The following is a 22,427-nucleotide window of genomic DNA, read 5'->3' on the forward strand; positions in this document are numbered from 1 at the left end:
TTTCGAGTCCTTGAACTCAGAAAAACAACCTTTGGACTGAATCCAAAGGGCAGCATTGTCTTCCCAACAGCTGTTTGTAAAGCTAACAGAACAGTAGGACTCCTGACTGCAGGACTGAAAGTTAAGCACATTCTTTAAAGAGAATTAGCACCACCATGTCTATATAAGGAACAACTTGGCTTACTTGGACCTATAGAAATTCTTTCATTCTGTTCTTGTAATTATTTCCCATCCCTTTCTTATAAACCTCCTTCCCTTCACCCCCAAATCTGAACATGTTTTGGGTGTCTGCCTGAATCAGTGCTTCCAGAGTAGCTATTCTTTGATCTTAAATGAACACTTTTGTTGCCTCGCACTTTGATTTTTTATTTTTAGGTTGACAGTTTTAAGATTCCAATTTACCCAAATAATAACTAACATTTATAGAATAACTTCCATGTTCCAATGCCTTAGCCCTTCTCTCCAGCCCACCCCTTACCTCTCAAAGCAGAAACCAAGGCAAAAGCTTGCATGCAGATAGTTTACTTGCGAATATGATTAAGGAGCCAAGCGTGAGGGACAAGGAGAGTGTGCTGGGGAGGGGAAAGCCAATATAAATTTGTGTTACATAGGCTACTGGTATTTAATCCCTTGGGACATTCCAGGGAGCTATTAAAAGGTAATTTTGCAAGTAGAATAAAATTTATGATTCTCATACAGACATAAAAAAATAAACACGTGCTAAATATCTAGGTAATAATCCATAAGGAAATGAGACATACTTACCCACTTCCAAAGAGGATCCAAAGAGCATACACATTTAAAGACCAGCTTTTGCCACAGTGGGGAGAGTCTTTTGGACAGAATTTGCTTGTCTACAGTGAAGAAGTATTTTGCATTGCTCTCCGTCATCTATAATGTACAGCACTGTGAAACAGCTTCTATAGAATCAGACCACTAAGAGGGGTGCCCTTCAGGGTCTAGACAATCCAGGGTCTAGTTTTCTAGTGAAGTACACATTTGTTCAGGACTGTAACCCCCCTCCCCCCACCACCCTCTCAGTCAAGGGTGACCTCGCAACTGGTGTGGACCCATAGAAGAAAGATTCATTAGATTCATTTGATGTGGACCCCCAAGAAGGAATTTATCTGCTGAAATGGAGTCACCATGGTCAACCAAAGGCCAAGAATTTATGAATAAGAGTCTCGCCTCATTTGCTGATGGGTTCCTCACATCCTCTGTACCAGGAAGAACCTCAGACTGAACCCTCAGCTTCCCTCACTGTGTCCTGCTTGCTTATACTGTCTGAGTCAACCCCTGCAGGGAACCCCAGTTTAGTCTTTCTACCAATGGACTGAGAGACTTGCCCCATCCAATCAGAACTGCACAAGTTGGATACCTCATTTACATAAACAGATCTAATTGAGAACCTGGGTGGGAACTTTCTCTATTAAAGGCAGCCTCCCCTTTGTCTCAGGGGAACACAATTGAGGTTGCTTCCTGAATCTGATCTGTGTCTTTGGGACTGCAACTCCTTTTGCTCAAATAAATGCTTATTATTCTTTATTATAGCCTAATACTTATTTTGCTATAATGAATGCCAGTCACTCTCCTGCACACGACCACACCATTGTGAGCTGCAGGTTGCATTTCTGCAAAGCTGGCCCCAGCCTAATGGACCTGTTTACCTTGGCAGTGGCTAAAATAAATGGTAGAGCTGATAGGATTTGCATTGGTGCACTTTACATGTGCTGTATCCACCCTCCAAATAACCCTACTCAATAGATGGAATAACAGGCGCAGAGGGGTTGAACGCAGCCCATGTCGCTCATTCAGTAGAAGATCCAGATTTCAAATCCATACAGTCTGTCTCTGCAGCCACTGTTTCTAATTCTGACTTCCTACTTGCTAGTTGTTTTTCATTTGAGACCAGATCTCAACTTGACCCGTTGTTGAGGGTAGAATTCTGGTGCCAGATGCTGATGACTGCCAGAGGAAAATAGCTGGGTTTATCTGAAACGAAGTATAAAAATCCCCGATGGCCAACTTGTAATAATATCAATGGCTCAGCTGGGGCGAGAAATTATCAATTGTTTGTTTAATGTCATTGGTATCGGCCTGATCTCAGAATCCTGCAGAAATTTCTTTCACCCCCTCCCCACCCCCCACACACTTGGCCTTCACCGAAACAGCTGCAGTGCTTTCTCCTCTCTTCTGCACAGCCAGAATGTACTGTAGAAGCGAGCATGGAATCCTCTGGAAAAGGGGAAAATCGCCTTGTGCAAATCGCTCTGGAATGTAGTAAGATTTGATGAAAGAGACACCTGAAAGCAACTCCCCGCCCCCCCCTTCACCAGCTGCACAAATGATTGTCCCCAGTGTGTGTGCAGTAGAGCTGGAATGGGGATGTGAGTGCTCAGAGGACCACCGGACGCTTAATCACAGCCCTCTGGGGATTGATAGTCTGCACTCAGAGTCACATTTAAGCCTGATTGTTGATTTCTGTGGTGTAACTTTGAGGCGGATTTCATATACACATGTTCCTTTACTTGTAACTTCTTCTCCGGCCATATTTCTATGTCTAAAAACCCTTTTCATGCCCCCGTGGCAAAGCCTCCTGTGGGAGCCCTCAGCCAGGTTACTTCAACAATAAGAAATCCAGCAATGCTTGTGAATGCCTCTCACTCCTGCTTTGGTTTAAGTAAAACCTTTCAACTTTCCACTTTATCTGGAAGAAGAAAGGTACCACCCTGGAGGGCTGTGGCAGGAAGAGTTTGCAGAGTTTAGTGACATTCCCTACATTTTTCATCCCTTATAAGGGCTCTGTGACCTTGGACCCCTTGCTGAGCCTAGAATCTCCACTGATTACCAATGTTACAGAGTTGAGAATGCTCACCTCACTCAAAGGGGCACAGGGAAGATGGAGGGAGGCAAATGCATTGGAAAGTGTCTTTTAGCCCAGTAGGCGTGGCTCAGTGGTTGAGCATTAACCTATGAACCAGGAGATCAGGGTTTGATTCCAGGTCAGGGCATATGCCTGGGTTTCAGGCTAGATGCCCAGTGTGGGACTTTCTCATCATTTCTATCTCTCTCTCCCTCTCCGTTCCTCTCTGAAATCAATATGTGTGTGTGTGTGTGTGTGTGTGTGTGTGTGTGTGTGTGTGTATTTTAAACTTGTCACCTTCTACCCAAGACATAAAATATACATAAAAAAGAAAGTGCCTTGTAAACTGTTAAGTGCCATGTGACCTAAGGTTCAACAAATGCTAACATTTTCCTCTCTGACCTTCAGTAAAAGAAAAGCCTGTGAATTTCCATTCTAATTTAGCCAAGGTCATAATACAGGGGGTAGGCTGATGTCACCCAGGTACGTGCTCACATTATCCACGGCCAAATCTAGGGAAAGCAGAGAAACTATGTCTTATTGCTTGTATTTGGGAAATAGCACTTGGTAACAAAGTCATGTGGTTATTGCCATGGGCCAGGTTCTATGCTAAGTGTTTTCATGCATTTCTCGTGCTTTTGGTCTATCAGTATGAACTGGAGGGGAGGTGGATGGAATGAGGACCAGTCAGGAAGCAGACCTCAGTGGGGGAGAACAACATAGAACTTCTGTGCATTCATTCAGCTCACATTTGTGGAGTCCCTACTGTGTGCCAGACACTATGTTGATGCTTGTTATTGAGTCTGTGGCATGATCGCATATGGCAATGCAAAGAGAGGCAGCTGGGAGGCTAAATGGTAGGTGAATCCTGGGACTAGCAGACACTTCCTACCCGAGGCTGGGGCCTTGGCCTTAGCTTTGCACATGAACACCCAGGCCAAGTACTTGGAGCTGCTTAAAGATTGATCCTCAACGGTCACTAAAAGCTGCTCAGTGAGTGTTCACTTTCCATCTGTCCTCCAATCACAACCCCTGTGCTCCTTTAGCCACAGCAAACTCCCACATGGAGGCATGGGAACAGTCAAGGCCCACCTCTGCCAGCTCCTTTTTAAATGCCATTCTCCAAAGGCTCCTCCAAACCCAGAAGGAACCTGGAGCTGCTGGCTAGGGCTCAGGCTCACAACAGCAGCGACTCAACGATGCCATGTGGACTGCTCTAATGAGAGCCGCCAGGCCCATTACCAAGGAGAGCCAGCACGCTTAGGCAATTAGTGATGATCTGGCTAGTGTCCACCATCGCCAGATGGCCTCTGCAAGTCCCCACATTCTCAGAGAAATTACACATGGAAGCAACGCCAAAGTCCTGTAAAGGCATGGGCAGAATGAGCATTCTAGACATGCATGGGAAGATAAAATAATATGAATGTTCCTAATTATAAACATAAACATAAAGTATGTACTAGGCTTGGGGGTAGACATTCCACATATTATCCATCCAATTCTCCGCATCACACCTATGCAGTAGGTGCTAAGATGATCCTCATTTTACTTGAGAAAAAACAAGGCTTTGAGAGTTGTCTGAGGTCACCCAACAAGAATATTTAAGGCTGGGATTCAGACTCAGATCTTTGTGACTACAAAGCACATTCTGGAATCACATACACCATTTTGTGACGACAACATGGTCGGAAGAGCTTCCTTAAATATATCACTTCTCCAGTCGATATTATGCCCCTCTTATATATGCTCTTCAAACACACAGTAAGCCCTTTATTTATATCCATAACTCTCATGTGCTTGATGCCTATGTTCCCCATTATACTAAGTCCAATGAAGGCAGGACTTTGCTGTTTTCTTCTCCACATGATCCACAAGTCTTTGCATTGTGCCTGGTAAATGAAAAGTGAATTAATGAAAGCAAACAATCAGGCAGGAGACAGTGAAAGAAGGAAGGCAGAACTCAGAGAATATGGAAAGCTCATTGGGTTGTATATTTGCAAATATACAACAGTGGTATGTTGGCGAACCAGTTCTTTGTGGAAGAGAAAGCACCCTGATCTGTAGTGTTTGCCAGTTTCTGTGGCATAAATATTCTCACCCTGGCCATTTTCAAACTACCAACATGATATCCCTAAATGCAGAGTTGGGGAGAGAGGCACAGTATTGGCTCTTGTCAAATCCAGTCGGACTTTCTCAATTGGTTTGGAGTCTAGAGAAAGTCAGTCTCCTTTCTGATTTTCATTCTCCCCATTGGTAGAATGAAGAATCTGGACTAATGGTTTCCACATTCTCTATCAGCTCTGCCTCTATGAACCCATATTTGATGTTGTTCATGAAACAACAGGGTTGGATGATGAGGGTGAGGGGAAGGGCACAAGATCAAGGACTAAATCCCAAGAATATACAATGAAGGGCTCAGACCAACAGGCAGTTTTTAGCATATTGATACCTTTCTTATCTTTCTCAGAAATATTTCCCAGTGCTTTCCAAATAGGTCACTTTTTCCATCCAATTGAAAGAATTGATGCATTTGCTCCCCACTTTTCAAAAGTTTGCTTTCCACTGTTTCACTTTTATGAAAGATCTACATTAGTACCTGTTTCAATTAATAAAGCAATCCAAAGAGGATTATTGCTAATATAAAAAAAGGCAAAAAGCAAAAATAGCGTCCAGCGTTCGGTTTGTGGCAGCCCTTCCAGAGGCAGTGCAGTCCCTGAGCTAGGAGAGTGGCCCCTCCAAGCTCCTTCCCCGGGAACTAACAGCATCTCAGCATCAAGCACCGTAGCCTTGAACTGTGTCTGTGAGCATCTGTGCTTCATCTCCATTCATTTTGTGCATCTGTTTGCGAGGTATGTCCTATGGTAATTGCTCCTTCACTTTTACACCATTTCAGCTTATTACAGGTTTCATAGGAATGCTCTGCGTTTGGATAACAGGGCACACCCGTATCTCACCAATTTCAAGCACCAGTGGATTTTTGAAAGCTAGTACTTAGCATTAGAAAATGGCTAAAGATGAAGCACCCTCTTACATGTGTTGGAGAGGTGTAGAGAGACGGACATATTCTATATTTGAGAAAGACAAATGGATGCAATGAGAGCATGAGACACTCCCATTTTATGCTCTCCTGCTTACTTGACCATCCCTCCTTTCTTTCAACACTAACTTTAAAGTACACAGCTCTCCCTTTTAAGGTAAACGTAAGGTGTCACAGAATATTCTGGAAAGAATAAGAAGCTGTTATTGGGACTGTAATCTCTGAGAGCTGAATTTCTGCGTCTGCACTATTTTCAGTGGGTGGTTACTGGCCTTAAATCTCGGTATCATAGGGTTGTAAGTCACTAGTTTGAGTGTTCGTTCTATAGAAAATTGAAAAACATAGGTTTCTATACACAGAAAGTTCTTTCAAGTAAAGTTACTGTAATTTGGATAGTTCAAGTAGCCTACTCGAGAGGGTTAGTAATTCAGAGACAAAGAATGAGCTGTAAATATTTGCCCTCTTTTTGGGGACTCCTGGGTCATTTCAGAATGCTGGCAGTCACCCACACAATCAGGCTGATTAGATCTTTTGCCTTGAAGTTTCTCTCCATCTTTAGTCCATATGTGTAATGCATTGTTTTCAACTTCAGACGCAGAGAGCACTTGTTGAAGCACCAGCATTTGCCAGGCATGTTAGAGGGGTGAGGAGATGACATAACTGGTAAAAACACAGTTCCTTTCCTTCAGGGGCTTTCAGTATGCTATCAGAGGACAGAGTAGTCGAGCAGTAGCCAAGGAGGAATGTACTATGAATGAGAACAGGTATATGTAGGAGAAACAGGGGACTTTGGGACATGTGGTAGGGAGAGAAGGCTCTGGAGTCAGATCAAAGTTATTTGTAGCCATGTGACCTTAAAGAAGTTACTTAATCCTGTGAGATTCAGTTTTCCTGTATCTATAAAAGGGATCATAATAGTCATGCATATCTACCAAGTTGTTTTGAGGGTGAAATGAGATGATGCATAGTCCCTGACTTGCAGTAAGCACTAAATCAACATCAGCTACCAGCTATTGTGAGTGATTTTCCTTCGGAGCAACATTTGGGGTGAGATAGATGTGAGTCCATGGGCAGAGAAGGGCATGGCGTTGTAGGCAGAGTGAGAGACATGAAGGTGTGGAACACCACAGTATATTTTGATAATATTTAGTAAACCAAATTAATCCACAAACATATTGAGGGGATGGCAAGGGATGGAGTTTGAAAAAGAACGGAGCAAGCTCGGAAAGGACTGACCTCAACATGAAGGCAGGAGGGTGACCTCAACATGAAGGCAAAGGAGACCCACTGGCATTTTTCAGGCAGGGGGCAAATCGGTGAATTAGAGTTTTCTCAGGAAATGCAATGAATTGGCAAGGAGAAAAGTTTTGAGGTAAGGAGAACTGTTGGGGAGTTTTTGGTTAGAGATGCATATTAGGAAACCACCTTTGTTGGGCAGTAGTTGACACCATGGTGGAGGGGAAAGACTCCCAGAAATAAATGTGGAATGAGGCTTAGGGAATCCCACATTTCAGGGATGGCAGAGAAACAAGTACTGACAGAGATGAAAGAGACAGTAGGAGAGCCAAACAGAGCTAGAGCAGAAAGAGGTAGGAAGACAAGGAAAATGGTATCTCTGGGAGGATAGGGAGGGTTAGCAATAAATAGTACCACTCAGATGCTAAGAAGGGTGAGACTTGAAAAGAAGCCAAGAGTTGGAGCAATTAGTGGTTCATTGATGGTCTAATTAGAACATTTTGAGTGGAATCTTAGATTGCAGTTGAAAAAGAGGGGTTAAGGAAATGCAATAGTGATTGTCTACAGCTCTTCAAGGAATAGGGAGGTAACGGATAAAGAGACAAATGTAATTAATTGGGAAGTAAAGGATGAAGACATAAAACGCAGGCAAATCAGATGTTAAGTAATTTAAAGATTGAGGTAGTCTGACTATTTTAAAGGGGAAGGTTTGGTTAAGAGGAATTGAAAAGACAGAGAAGAGATGCCCACAGAGCCTAGAGAAGTGGAGAAGTTGGTCTCTGATGGGGGAGGAGACCCTCCCCTAGGACGGGAGGGAGCAAAATAAGAATGCATAGGGAGATAGATATCTCACATTGGAGGTGGTGGCATGCTGGCCTGCTCTATCGGTGAAATAGGTTTTGTCTTGTGGAGGAGTTGGAGGTGGAGCCCCGATACGTGACTGAATCAGTAAACTTTGGAGTAGCACCATGGACAATGAGAAGGAATGTGAAGAAAGGTCAAGGAGAAGACTCAAAAGCATCACTCACACAGAAAACATGATGCGACCAAGAGGGCATGGTTGTGATTTGCTCCAGCACTTGTGGGGCTCCTGGGAGCAGTTACAGAGAAAACAGATATGTAGGATGGATTCAGGGTTGGGATTGGCAGGAAGCATACAGCAGAAGGGTCATAGGGTAAAGGAGTGGGGGATCTCCAAGGGTTCTTACTGATATGTTTATTAGTGGGGACCAGGCTAGCAGGGGAGAGAGGAGGGTAGGAGAGCCTGGTTAGAGCAGGGCAAGAGGGAATAGCTGAGACATTTGAGAATGTGCCCCTTTGCCATCATTCTCTCAGGCCACCAGCATACCATCTGCATCTATCTTTCCATAGGCAGTGGACATAAATAAGTAAGCAAGATAACTAATGCTGAAAAGTAGCATTTCAGAACATCCTATGTGGGTGGAAGTGACTGTGTTTATTCATTGGATAGCTTTTATGGTGACCATAGGAAAGACTAGAGCCTTTTAGGGTGACCACAGAGTTTCAGTGAGAATGGAACAATCCCTGCCTCCAATCATTTTATAATTTGATTTCTAGGAGCACTGGAGGGTTTATTTCTTTTAATTTTCCTCCTCCCTTTTTCCCCAAATTAGAAGAATATCCATAAATTCTTGCAAGCATACTATTCCAGTTAGGTGTCTTAATCATGGTCAAGGGAGGGATTTATCTAAGTGATTTGGAAGGTGCCAGGGATGCTAATTGACTCAGGCATATCTTACACTTTTTCTCAGAAATTCCTCCAAGAGTAAGTTCCAACATAAGGTTAGGCAATATCCTCTCTCTGTTCAAAATTGGATGTGCCTGGGTGAAGTTATCATGATGCCTTAGTGTGAATGAGTTCATCAGATAACTTGTGGAAGCTGAGAATTATAGACTTTAAGTGCTTTGACTGACTCTATTAAAGAAACATAATTGCATTTGATAGGAAGGCTTGAGAATAATCTCACTAACAAAATTCTCAAGTGCTGTTGAACTTGCACTTTTTGGTGAGAAAAGGGGGAGGAGTCCTATTAATAGACTGTCCAGGAGGGGTAAAAGTTTTACTGAATTTAAATCTATACATGCTTTATTCTTTTCTTTAATGTTTATTTAATTAACATGTTGTTGGGCAGTCTCCAAGGAATATAACCTTTTATCACAAGGCTGCTATTCACAAAAACTTTTTTAAAAGATTTTTTAAATAGGAAGATGCATTTGTTCTTATGAACTATGAAATACGATTATTTTTGGAAAGTTAAATTTGCTCTCTTAGGTTATAAATGAACTCAAAGGTTTGTGGCGATTAAACCACCATTCTGAGAATAAACTCAACAGACTGCATTGATTGACCCAGCCCTCTATACATTGGTTATGTTTGGCTCTAAGGTAGCATTATGTCTCTCTCACTCCTCTTGGGAGTGGAAAGATCTGGGGAATAAGAATTCAGTGTTGTACCAGAAGCCTTAGGGGTTGAAAATTGAGGTAGGAGTAACAAGCCTCCCTCTACGTACTTACCTTAGATCTGGTAAGAGAAACAAGTGTTTGGGAGAGAACAGTGAATTATTATGCACCTTTGAAGACACTCTTCTAAAAATTCATCAGTGGGAACACAGGGTTGGTTCATATAAAGTCTAAACTCTTCACATGGTCAAAAAGGCTATTTGTGACATGGCCCCTGCAAAGATCTTCAATCTCCTTTGTTTGCAGCATTCTAACCCTACGGGTCCTTCTTCAGTCCCTCAGATAGCCCACACATTTTTCTACCGTAGGACCTTCGGACATGCTCTTTCCTCTACTTCTGTCATAGTTGTAACTTCTCTTAATTTTCAGCTCAGATGCCACATATCAGAGTTGCTTTTCCTGACCTACCTCCCTAAAATCGGTTCACCACTGTTATTTTTATCTCGCCCAAATCTTGTTCGACATCTATGTGGAACTCATTGCAAAGTGGCATTATTTTATTTCTGTTTGTTAACATGATGGTAGGAATCTTATTTATTTTTTTCCTTTCACTACTGTTATATCCAACACAGATCATGGCTCACTGTAGGCACTCCATAAATTTTTGTGAAATGAATGAAGTAGTAGTGAGAATAACAGTGACCTTTTATTGAACTATTTCTAGGTTCTAGGCAACTTGTCAAGTGCAATATATGTAGTAATGTCGAGCAATTTTTGTCAACACCTCTTCAGAGAAATTTATTATTTCTACTATAGAGATTAGTAGAGAGATTAAACTGCAGTTAAAATTCTGATGGTTGGGGCATAAATTTGTGCTATCAGCCATGAACATTTATTTCTATTGCCATTTTTTTTTAAGTAGCAGATTGGGATGGGGGGTTAAATTGCCCAGAATTCCTTTTAAACACATCATGATTGGTCACTTTTTAAAAAAATCCTGCAATTAGTTCTCTAACTTCCCCAAATCTGCACCTCGTTTTGGAGTCCCCGAGCTGGTCTCAGCATTGAGTTTAATTATTTGGGAAATTTGCTGAGGCAACCTTTCCCTCTGATTCAAATCCCATTGCTCTGTGGTCTCCATTAAAGATGCAAACAATCACTGGAAACTCTGTATTTTAATAGGTATTTCAATTGCACAGAAGACACGTAGAATTCTGAGAAAACAGAATCCCAGCCTCTGCGAAAGCTAGTCAAAATGGTATTTCATCATCTTGGATTTTTATTCCTCCCCAAGAACTCTAAGTCCCTGGAGCTGTTTTAATCTTGGCTCATTAAAAGTTAATATAATTTGGATTGGTGCTATTCATTTTGTGTCTGGACACCTCATTTACCCAGTGCAGGCTGGGTTCTGTGCTCCCAGCCTCTGTGGAAAGTGTGTGTATCCAACTTACCTTCAATCAAGTTACAGACCCAGATGGGAGCAATCAATAGCTGATCGTTGATAAATGGTAATCATTGCAAAGAATACAGATGCAAATGTCAGCCACAGAATGGATGCCAGCTATTTGTTGTTGGGTAATTCAGGACTGTCAGGAGGTAACAAAGAGAGATCACTATGCTGCAGTGATTACCCAGCCCAGGGAGGGGTGTGAAACATCAATACCTGAGCCATGGAAGTATCGGAAACTTGACAGCCAGGCAAGCTTTGTAAAGGGAGGGGGGAGTTTAATAAGCCCAAATTTCTCAAGTATGCTCTGCAAAGGACACCAATGTCCAGAATCCTCATCTGAAGAGTTAGATTTATCTTATCTGTCTCCCATAGTAAAACCTGGATGGAATCATGATCTGGAGAATGGTTACTCCTGAGTGGTGAGGTTGCTTGGGGTTAGGAGAAAAAGGAAACAGGCAAAGTAGTACTTTTAGATTCAGGACTGATATATTCATACTGTAGACAGCTTCCTGAGTGGTTGCCACCATTTCCTTAGGGACCCATGGTCAGTTAATTGATTCATTCATTTTTTCTCATTCACTTATTTATTCATTTGTACAAAACAATCCACTCAGCTCCTACTATATGCAGACACTTGCTACAATAGGGCTGCAAAAAAATAGAAGAGAGTAAAAAGACTTTGCCTCTAGAGTGGTTATACTCTATAAAGGTAAAAGACAGATATTAGAATAATAATTATTAAAATGCAATGTGATAACATCTATGGTATAAGTTGATGGAGTTATGGGAAGATAAATCTGAGAATATGTTTGGTGAGTGATAAGGGGTGGGAGAAAGTATTACATATGAAGATATTTTTGATGCTGATCTTGAATGATGAAACCTTCATCATTTACCAGGTGGGAAAGGTAGACAAAGGTTTATGAAGAGAACACCAGTAAAGGCTGTCTAGATAGGAGCAAGTACATTAATTTGCCTGAAACATAATGGTGTGTGAATCGATACAGTGGGGATTGAAACTGGGATAAGCAAGAGAACAGTACCATGCTGAGCAATGTTATATTTTGGTTTTGTGCCCAGCTCGCTCAGAGTTTTTAAGAAAGAAAGTCATCTATATGTTTCTATGTTTTATATAGAGACCCTTCTGGAAGTACATGGTGAATACATGGTAGAATGGAAATATTTAAGTCTTTGAAGCTAGGATTTTTGTAATAGCCCATGTAAGAGATGCTTTGGGATGGATGGGAAGGACCAATGCTGGTAGTGTTCACTGGCATGGAGAACCTGGAGGAAGAACAGGGGTAAGGATGTGAATTGGGAGTTTGAGAAAATAACATGTTGAGTTTGAAAGCACTACAGGAATTTCTGGTGGGGATGGAACAAAGAATTGGCGGTATGGGGTTAGAGCTTAGTAGAGCTGTGGAAGGAAGATAGGAGTTTGAAATAACTACATAATGGGTATTCTGATAGTTGGAAAAATCATGGGGATGCGGAATCATGGGTAGGGTAAAAGCATGGTGAATGTTCACATCTAGTGGGATGAGCAGAGGAGACGCCAACAAAGGAGCTAGGTGAAAATGTTCAGAAAGGTCAGAGGGCAACATTGAGGGAAACCCAAATGAGATGCTTTTGTCCAACAACTACAATAAGTCTTAATGAAGAAGAACCTAAGTTGGTTCTTATAATGAATGTATTTCATTAACTAGTTGGCTTTGTCAATTTCTATTAATAGTCTCTGTTAAATTTTAGTTCACCATTTACTTAATGTAATAGGAGATAATGAAACCTAATTGTGGCCATGCTAGTAATTATTTCAGAAGAATATAGAGGCATGTTTGTAAATCAGGATGGAATAAACCTACATCATTTTTATGTGAGTGGTGTTTGCTCCTCACATAAGAACATCTCATTATCATACTTATTAAGGTGATGTGTTTTAATAAAACACTTTTAAATTAATGGTTCCTACATTATATTTTATAATTAAGCTTGGACTGAAACACTTGTCTCAGTTTTATAGGTGACCTAGTGGCACTGAGTCAGACGTGTGTTGAGTTGCGTGTATACACATTTCACAGTTCAGTTGAATAGGGATGCTGGCTAAGGAATATATTAATTCATTCAACAAGTTTTTATTGGGGCTCTAGACTCTGGGAATAAAGCAGTCACCATCTTTACTCTCTCGGGGTTGTTTGGAAGACTGCAGGGGAGAGAAATGATCTATCACTCAATAAGATGTCAGCAGATACCGATACCAGCTTTGAACAGTAAGGTAGAATAGGGGCTAGAGATGAAAGAGAGCCTTGCATTGAAGAACAAAGGCCTCTCTCTGGGTCTCACCCTATTTGCTGTGTCAGTGGAGACTTCAGCAAGCCGAGTTCCCTGTGGATACGATGCTGCTGAGCACTGGCTCTATGATGAATCTCCTCACATCCATGCTGTCTGCTTCTACTCTTCCACGTGGACTCCCTTGGTCAGCAGCTGGTGGATCCCAGTACCTCTCAGAGGCCCTGCTGTGACTCCTCGGGGTCTTTTGTCAGTGGAGCAACTCTGACACTTGGCTGCTGGACAGCTCTTTGTCTGTAAACACCCCAGAGGGAGAACAGCTCCCATGGGTGTACAATGTGGCCCTCTAGCTGCATACCCAGCTTTTTGTTTTTTAGTGTTTGTTTATGTTTTAATTTAAAATAGTTTAAACAATGATACATAATGTTGCAGAGACATTCAAATAATAGAGAAGAGTATTAAAACATATTTTTTTATACACACTTTACCTCAGTCTCCAAGTTCAGCATATACCCTAGAAGGAACAGCCTTCAGCAGTTCTTTCTTGTATTGTTCCCTCTGTGTAAAAGTAAGAGGCAGAATTCTGAACACCAACCCTACAATATTGGAGTATCCTCTCGACCTTTTCATATCAGGATATAGTTTCTACTAAGTGTTTTTCTCAATTGCTCAAGAAGTCCGTTGGGTGCCATTGGGTAGGGCATCAGGCTAGAAAAGAAATAAAACTTTATACTAAGAAGGACATCAAGTACTGGCAATGCACCATGAAATAACAAACTGGTAAGAGACCCAAGACTTTTAAGAGAAGGAAGTGACTAAAATGTGTAACCTTATAGTGGCAAAGTTGATTCTGGTCCAATCCCAGAATGCAGTGTGACATTAGTAGTTAGCTTCACGCTTTTCCCTACTTCCCACCCCCTCTGATGGTGCACTTTGCCGGAGCTGGAATGACTACCTGAATTATTGAGGTAGAATTGGCTTTTTTACTCTAGGCCACTGAGGCTTCTAATTTGCATTAAATTAAGTAGGCTCATTTTGCATGTTTCAATTAATTGCTTCTTTTTTAAAATAAGTTTTTATAAAGGGAACTATATAAACAAACACAGAAAACCAGTGCATATTTTTATAAGTGGAATATAACTATAAAAATAAGTATAATTACAAACAAGTAATATTATTAAATTTTAGCTAGATTCTGTTTCCTACTGAGTGTCTGAGCCTACTGTTTTTTTATTTTTTCCCAAGGATATGTTTATTTATTTTTAGAGAGAGAGAAAAGGTGGGGGGAGGGGGAGAGAAAGAAAGAAACATCAAAGTGAGAAAGAAACATCAATCAGTTGCCTTCTGTAAGCATCTGACTGGAGACTAACATGAAACCTAGTATGTGCCCTGACCAGTAATTGAACCTGCAACCTTTTGGTGTATGGGATGAGCTCCAACCAATTGAGCCACCCGGCCAGGGCTCTAAGCCTACTATTTCTTTGTGAAAATAAAATAAGTGGTTTCCCTCCTTGAGGTATTCAGAAGAATAAAAGAGGAATCAAAAAACAAACAAAATAAAAAATTACCTTTCTTCACTAAGTGATAGGCCACCCAGATCTTCCTTCAAAGACTCAGGGGTGGGAAGCTGTGGGGAGTGTGGCCAGCAGGCAGCCTCCAGATACCAGCTCCTTCAGGGTCTGTCTCAGCCACAGAGAGCCACCCTACCTAGTTCACGTTCTTCCCAGAAGAGCACCCACATGGTGACTGAGGGAGTCAGGGGTGTAAGACCAGACCATGTTGGTCTGAAGAGAGATCATTCTGACGGACAACATTTGCACTAGAGCTTCCTTTCTGCTGGCTGGTTCTTTGTTGGGTTTCATCATGGTTTAACCTTTCACTCTGCTTAATCTTTTTTTTTTTTTTACTCTAGAATTCTATACCTGAAACCTATATCATTTTATTAACCAATGTCATCACAATAGAGTCACTTAAAAATAATAAAGAGCCCTGGCTAGTGGTGCTCAGTGGTTAGAGCATCTGAAGGGTCATGGGTTTGATACCTGGTCAAAGGCACATACCTGGGTTTCAGGTTCATCCCCAGGCCTGTTTGAGCTCATGGAGAAAGCAACCAACTGACTTGTCTCTCTCACCTATCTCTCACCCACTCTGCTTAATCTTGATTCTTCCCCTTCTTGCACAGATGTCAATGTCTAGTAAGCGTGCTGCACGCCACATTTCATCTCAGCATCTGCTTTAAGAAAATCCCACCAGAGAATAGGATTTAATGATATTTAATATTGGGTCAGTTTGCCACCCAAGTGCAGTGTTGTGCAACCAGAAAGCCTGAATTTGGAGTCAGATATATCCAATATGATGTTTGAGGCATCATTGGTGTCTGAAGGGGAAAGATTAAGCCAGTGCCAAGATCACACAGCCAGTAGGGGATAGAATCAGGGTTCCACCTCAGGCAGGCTGTTTCTGGAACGGCACCCTTAACCGCCATTAGGTGGTATGTGGAGAACAAAAATGAATCAGAGTTAGTTCTTGCTTCTTTCAATACTAGAGGCCTAGAAGAAGGGAGCTGATAAGCATGTTAATAATACTGAGAAAAGATAATGTAAGATGTATGATAGAATGAAACAGTTCAGTGGGAACTCAGTAGAGCCCATGGGTACTAGGACACCCCTCCTTGTCTTACAGATGAGGAATTCCAGTCTATGAATAGTTCATTAACATATCCAGTTATTCACCAAGCCTTACGTTTCCTGAAAGTGTATTGCACCAGTCTTAGTATGTCTCTCCAAAGAGGTGGCTATTGTTTTAATACCAGATTTTATTTTGTTTCCCTTTATCCCACTGCGTCATACGCAAACATTTTAGTTTGTTAAGGTTTCCACTTTGTTGAACACTTTTTATTAAGATTTTACAGAACCAAATCATTTTCAAATTATATCACTGCTACCCAAAAGTAATACTTCAGAAAGTAAATATTGTAATATGAGGAAAGAAAACTGTCACTCCTACCCATTGTCCTCTCTTCACTTGAAAATATGTGTGGGTAAGAATTGAAGGATATTTCAGCTGAAAAATGGGAGGATTTATTGCTCTCAGATTGTCATTGTACATCTATGAGGGCGGATTTTATGTTTTTCAAGATATTTTACTCATGAAGATAATTCATTTACAATCCAAGTGTAGTTCTTCTGATTATCTTGGGAAATATATCTGCAGATGTTGTATTGAAACAACTGGAGGCCCCAAGGCATGTTAACTCATAAACACTCTATCATTCCAAATGACATGATGTCACCCTCAACTGCTCTTAGTGACTTATTTCAATACTGAAAGCAGTATTTCCCAAAGTATCCCCCAGGTTTCCTGCGGGGAAAATGAGTTCCATAATCAAAAAAGTGTGGTTAACAGATTAATTTTCTCCAAAACTTCTCAGGGATTCATATGCCAATGTGGATGCTTAATGTATAAAGATTTACTTAAAATATTTGATCAAGCCAAAACCGGTTTGGCTCGGTGGATAGAGCGTCGGCCTGTGGACTGAAAGGTCCCAGGTTTGATTCCGGTCAAGGGCATATACCTTGGTTGCGGGCACATCCCCAGTAGGAGGTGTGCAGGAGGCAGCTGGTCGATGTTTCTCTCTCATCGATATTTCTAACTCTCTACCCCTCTCCCCTCCTCTCTGTAAAAAATCAATAAAAAATATTAAAAAAAATATTTGATCAAGAACTTTACCCTTACAACTCCTCTTCATTTTTATTTATTTATTTATATAGGGTTGGCCTAAATATATTATATTAATTTGCTGATATTTGACCACTTTTATCTACAAAAAATAGCAATGTCATTTAGCTATACTTAAATACTTTGGGAACACTGCATTAAAGCTTGGTTCTGAGAGCTATTCAGTGATTTGTACTATATTTTGGTTCCTGAGTCACAATCCTTCCTAACATTCACCCTTAACTTAATCTGGGCCTCTTCTGATACAAATACTAATTGTTTGCCAGAGTGGCTCTGTAGGTATCAGCCCTCTGTGGTGGGCCTTTCATAAACAAGTGGAACTTTATGATTATTAATATCAAATTAATTTAATTTTAGCCTTACATCTCTAATGACCTACTTAACCAGAAAATTCCATCCTCAAAGCTTGGGATTATTGGGTATTGGTTCAATGCTCCACTGATAGGTGCATTTGATTGGCAGGAGATCAACAATCTCAGTGCAAAGACCCATAGAGTTAATAATTTACAAATTATACAAAATAAACAAAAACTGGTTTGCACAAGCAGTTTTAAAATCTAAACCTAAGTCACATTGTCACACAAAGGACTGTGATTTTACTGTATCATGGTAAGAAAGTCTGGAATGGATTTTTCAATGTTAGATTTTAGGAACAATTTTGATGGTCTCTGGACCTCCAGCCTGTGTGGTCCCAGAGCTTCCCCACGGGCCTGTGTGAGTTCCTGCCAATGGCATGCGGGTCTGGCTAGTTTACAGCAGGACCATATATTCTCTGTCTGTGTCTGGAGACTGTGTTTAGAGCCTTGCTCTACCTAACTCTACCTAACTCACTTATTCATCCTTCCAGTCTCAGCCGAAAGGCCCATTGCTCTTTATCCTATCTCCCTATCTCCCTGTGTTAATTTTCTTCAGAGTGATTATTAACTTCTTACTGTTTTTGTCCTGTGTAGGACAAGGGTATATAATACACACTCACTAAAAATTAGTTGAATTGAATAAAATCTTCCTTTCCCTGTTCACCTTCCTGTGGTTATGTTGTTAAGTAAATTAGTCAGTCCGGCCAGTGTGGCTCAGTGGTTAAGTGTTGACCCAGAAACTAGGAGGTCACTGGTTGGATTATTCCTGATCAGGGCACATGTCTGAGTTGCAGGCTTTATCCCCAGTAGGGGGCGTGCAGGAGGCAGCTGATCGATGATGTTTCTCTCTCATCAGTGTTTCTATCTCTCTATCCCTCTCCCTTCCTTTCTCTCTAAAAAAATCAATTTAAAAGACCATATTCATAAAAAAGAAGTAAATTAGTCAAAACCCAAATTGATGAGGAGAAAACAGAAATACATTACCCAGATAAACGGAGAGAGGCGTGTGGGTTGCCTGCCTTCCCCAAATTGCTTCCCTTATCACCATTTTACTCAGCACGTGTTAGAGAAGCCTTGGCCTAACAAACTTCTGATAGCCTGGCTGCGGGAAACACTCCTCCCTTTTGTCCTGAGTGATTGGATGGAGACAGTGCAGCTGTAAGGCCCTGGTCTCCCAGAGTTCCATGCGAGGAATCTATTACTGCTGCCAAACACCTGTATTCTTGAACACTTTTCCCCCGACCTTGATTAAAAACCTCGTGACGCCCTGAATAGATTTGCCTTAGAAACTACCCTGACAAGGTTTACCAATCAATTTCACTTGCAGAGTTTGGGCTTTTATTTGGAAAGGGGTTTTCATTTTTTTGCTCATTTTGTTTCTTCTTGGCTCCAATCTGAACAGCATCCTGAGAACAATGGTACACCCAATTTGCTCCTGCAAATGAGAACAATTAAAATAACTTGACAAGAATGATGGAGGCTCTCAGATGATTTACAGGCCATGAGTGAAGTATGATAACTCCGTTTATTCCTTTATCATTTGACTTCCCAGTAGCCCTGGACTGCAACCCTTCAGTGCAATAGTACTTCTCAGAGAAAGTCAGTGTTATCAGGGCCTGGTGAAAATGTTCCTAAAAGCCAACACCCCTCTTGGGAAGGCCAGCCACCCATAAGTCCGTGCTTTCCTATCTCACCAGGTGAAGAATGGAGGCTTCATACCTAAGCAGACCACTTAGGAGAGCATATGCGAATGAGAATCAACTCCTCAATTCACAAGAATTGGACTAGGAGGTTATCACTATTGTGATCAAGATGAACAAAGTGGAGTCTTAAACTTATGTGTTGATTATATAAAAAAAAGATGGGATACAGTTTAGGTGTTAAGCTCTTTCAGCCCAGTTTTGAGTTGCTTGATTGGTCCTGGCTTCTTACTGAGACATGCAGCTGTTGGTATGACCTCTAGTGCTGGAAGAAATGGGCCAGCCAATGCCACAAAGCCAGGTCATTTTTATCAAAAAACACAGGTAGCCCAGCTGGCATAGCTCAGTGATTGAGCGTCGACCTCTGAGTCAGGAGGCCATGGTTCAATTCCCGGTCAGGGCACATGCCTGGGTTGCTGGCTACATCCTCAGTAGAGGGCTTGCAGGAGGCAACTGATCAGTGCTTCTCATCATTGAAGTTTCTATCTCCCTCTCCCTCTCCCTTACTCTCTGAAATCAATAAAAATATTTTAAAAACACATACAGCCAAATACAGGGATCTGCTCTTGAACTGGTAGCCCAGTTCAGGAGTGTGTGTATGTGTGTGTGTCCTAACTATCTCTTAGTAAAAGAGCGATAGATAACATTTCTAGTGGAAAGAGCATAATGAGCTGCATACTTTGATAGTCCTGGATTCCAATGTAACTTTTGGCACTAGCTTTGGGTTCCTTGAATTCGCTGCTTAACCTCTGTGACCCTCTGTTTCCTTAGGCGTGGTGCTCCAACCTTCATGAGGATTTGGCTTGTGATGTTTTTCTTTCCACTTCACCTCGCTCCACTCCCTGACTCACTGTCTCTGTGATGGCCTAACTGTGGGGCCTCCAACAGGCCGAAGTTTCTCCTGCCTCACTTGCCTGTCTTATTCCATTTGCTTACAATCCACTTCTCACCTCCCATCCCACCTATACTCCACTTAACTAGTTGTCCTTCCAGTTTCATCTGAAATGCCACTTACCTGCACAGACAGGTCTTTTCCGACACCTCCCTCCCCAGTCTAAACTAAGTTTGCTCTTACAATATACTTCTTTCTAGCTCCCTCATATTATACTGGTATGGCATTAATTATGTTTATATAGTAGTTGCCCACTACTCTATCATATCTCCCTATCTCTTTGTCTTCATTCTCTTTAGGGTGCTTATTAATTTCTTACATTTTTTTTGCCCTGTGTAGGACAAGGATATACACTTATTGTATCCCCTTGCCCAGAATATAAGCTTCATGAGAGAGTTTCCACCCCTGGTCCATGCCATGAACTCCCTTTAAATAAAATCATCTTCTTGATAAAGCAGGGAAGTGGTATCTTGATCCAATGGAAGTGAGATGCCCATTGGCATCTGCCCTGGCTAAGGGGCAACTCACATGCCACAGGAATTAGGCTGGCGAGGAAGGTGAGTGAGTTCTTGTCATTGTAGAGTCATAACTTTTCCTTAGAGGAATGTCAGGGGCTAGCAGAGGTTCATACATATGCTTATTTTTTTGTTCCTCTACTGTTCTTTGATTTGATGGACACTTCAGATAAATCTAACGTTGGCATGAAGAGGTACAAGCTCTGGTTGTGTTTCTTCCTGTTCCTATCAGGCGTTTTGGCAGCAGGTGGAATGGTCAGTGAACAAAGAACCCCTGGGCCCGGTGGGCTCCAGCCTCACCCAGCCCTCACCAAGCCCCCCGCCACATAACACAGCTCGGCCTCTGCCACCCCAGCCCAGATAATTTCTTCCCACCCCTCTCTGCTGCGATGCTGTAGCAATTTCAGGCAGAACAGAACTTTGGAGATGTGAGCAGCTCATTTCAAAGGGCAGGAGGTCAATCAGCCCGCATGCCAGTGTCACTTACAATAGGAAGTGACATGGTGGGAATGGCAGGAGCCATTTATCTTGCTCTGTTCTTTATGCATATCCCTTGGGATCTCTCCTGCTCCCCTGTCCTCTCACCTTTTGATACTCCTTCCCTCTGTATCTTTGCCACTGATCTTTCCCATCACGCCCTGCATTTCTTTTACTTATTTTCTCCACCAGAGTTGGATCTTTGTTTTCTTTCATTCCTTCAACTGTGTGCCTCCAACTGTTTGGGGCACAGCAGGGACCCAAATAGACACAATCACCACTCGCATGGAACTTATGTATGGGAGGGTGGTGGGAGACCGAGAGTAGAAAGTAAATATGTGACATGTTAGAGAGTGATCAGTGCTATAGGGAAAGAGCATGGAAGGAGGGCGGCCAGGTAGAGGGGCAGGGGGGTTGCTGCTGAAATAGGGCCGTGCAGGAAATTGTCACCCTAGTAGGAGACCTTTGAGGAAAGGCCTGAAGGAGGTGAGGCGTGAGCCAGGCCATGAGCTGGGGGATGGAGTGAGTATTCCAGGCAGAGGGAACAGCAAATACAACTTTGCTGAGGCAGGAGTGTGCCTGGAAAGTTCAAGGAAGAGCAAGGACCTGAGACTAGAGTCGCATCTTGACAGCTGTGGTCCTGGTGTGCTAGAGTTCTCGCAGAGAATCTGCTGGTCTCGTTCACTGGCAAGGGCAGTAAGGGCCCCCGGTAGTGCCCAGATCAGAAACATAGCAAGAAAGAAAGAAAAGGAAAGAAAGAGCAAGGAGGCCTTGGTGACTGGGCAGAGTAAGCCAGGGGGAGATGGGGGATGTGGCATCGAAGGCCGTTGGGGCTTTCTCCTTATCATCACGCCTTGCCAGCTTCTACTTGACCTGATGCGAGATGGCTCCTGCCCCCACCTCCCATTCCTTTCCTCCCAAATGAAGAGCCCTGGGCAGAGGGAGGATGTGATGGATCCTGTAATTTCCCAGGATCATATGTAGCCCATTGCACTCTCTCTCACTTTTAAAATAATTCCTCCTTGTGTCTAGTGTCCTTTGAAAAATTTAGTCCGATGTCATCACGGCCCCCATCTGAGACCCTCCCTTTCAAGCCAAATCCATTTCCTCAGCCACGACTCCAATTTTGGGATCTAAAACTGCTTCTTTGTTCACTTCAAGGATTGAGAATCATAAAAAGCCCAGACCGTATTTTCAGTTTAATTTCTAGCTCAGGGATTTAATCTCACAAATTACCCTTGGTCTCATTTATGGCAGCTGAGATTCCCTCACTTGCTCACGAACTAAAGGGTAAGGTAAAATATTTCTTTGGGGAGAAATGAGAAGTTGTATTAGTTCCTGGGGTGTGATTGTTAACTGCAGACCTAATGTAGTCATCTAGCAACGCCAAGTATCACCCCAGCACTGGCAGAAGTTTATCGATAAATGCAGCATATGTCCTCTTTATGGGATAATA

General features: G+C 42.1%; 1 non-coding gene across 1 annotated transcript; it reads left to right on the plus strand.

Annotated features, from left to right (window-relative positions):
- Window positions 1–21,576: 21,576 nt before the first annotated feature.
- Window positions 21,577–21,704, plus strand: LOC111824930. The gene has a single exon (XR_002828018.1). It is a non-coding gene; the product is annotated as a small nucleolar RNA SNORA3/SNORA45 family (small nucleolar RNA).
- The last annotated feature ends 723 nt before the right edge of the window (window positions 21,705–22,427 follow it).

This window comes from Myotis lucifugus, unplaced genomic scaffold (assembly GCF_000147115.1).
Source record: "Myotis lucifugus unplaced genomic scaffold, Myoluc2.0 scaffold_8, whole genome shotgun sequence".
NCBI classification, from domain to species: domain Eukaryota; kingdom Metazoa; phylum Chordata; class Mammalia; order Chiroptera; family Vespertilionidae; genus Myotis; species Myotis lucifugus.